The sequence below is a fragment of the Octopus bimaculoides genome, chromosome 8, assembly GCF_001194135.2.
Source record: "Octopus bimaculoides isolate UCB-OBI-ISO-001 chromosome 8, ASM119413v2, whole genome shotgun sequence".
Taxonomy (NCBI): domain Eukaryota; kingdom Metazoa; phylum Mollusca; class Cephalopoda; order Octopoda; family Octopodidae; genus Octopus; species Octopus bimaculoides.
In genome coordinates this window covers 86,965,933-86,967,156 of record NC_068988.1, presented here as the reverse complement: position 1 = coordinate 86,967,156, position 1,224 = coordinate 86,965,933, and positions in this window count along the sequence as shown.

Genomic DNA, 1,224 nt, shown 5'->3' with positions numbered 1-1,224 from the left:
TGTGTGTGTTTGTGCATGTGTGTGTGTGTGTTTCTGCACGCAACTGCTGGCAGAATCCAGCACAGAATTTCAGAGACCGAATGGTAGAGAGACGGGGAGAGGAAGAGATTTGAATATGAAGATATAAACTGGAGAGTAGCTCCGCTGACAGTCTGTCGGGACACTCCTTTTTCTCTTTCTCTGCGTAATGAATTACAATCGGGAAGACGTTGATTTGCCAAGATTTTAAAACGTCATCACCTTTTTGTCACGTGTGTTGCTAATATACCGACAGTGGTTTGTGTTTCTATGTGTACTAGTGCGTGTGTGTATGTGTGTGTGTATGTATGTATAGTTCCTTGTGTGCGTGTGTGAGTGCTTGTGTGTGTGTGTGTGTGTGTGTGTGTGTGTGTGTGTGATAGAGTGAGAGGGGGAAGCATGCGGTAGTGTATGTATCAGTGTATGTATCCCATATGTTTATCCACATATGAGTGTGTGTATGTATATGTGTGTGTATGTATATGTGTGTGTATGTATATGTGTGTGTATGTGTGTATGTTCAAATATATGCATTTGTGTGTTTGTACGTATGTGTGGCCATATATGCACTGTTATGTGTGCATGCATATGTGTACGTGTGTACCCATTTACACGCCTGTGTGTAAGTGTTTGTGTGTTTGTGCGTGCGTGTGTCTGTGTGTCCATACATCCACCTGCATGTTTGTGTGTGTATATGTGTGTCTGTATGTTTGTGAGTTTGTGTGTTTGTGTGTGTCGATATATACGTCTGAATGTGCACATGTGCATGAGTACATGTCTTGGTATAAGCATCTGTGTATGAACATGTGTGTGTATGTGTCCATATATACATCTACGTGTATTTCCGTGTGTCAAATAAATTAAGAATGTCATTCAATGCGGAATTTGTAACAAAATATTCCTATCACTTTAAATAATAAATTGTTTATATAACTGATATTTCGACATAACATGCCCTATTCTTAGCGAAATTAACGACACTATCGTCTGCTGATTATTTATCTTGGTTCTACCTTGTAGCATAGAAGCATGTCCTTTGAAGATGTTGACGTATCGTTGTATAGTTATGCGAGTGAGACCTTTTGAATCATTATTCATTTACAAGGAAAATAATGATGCATATATGTATGTACATATGTACTAGTGTATGAATATAGTACCAATGTATCTCCCTCTCTTTCTCTCTCTCTCTCTCTCTCTCTCTCT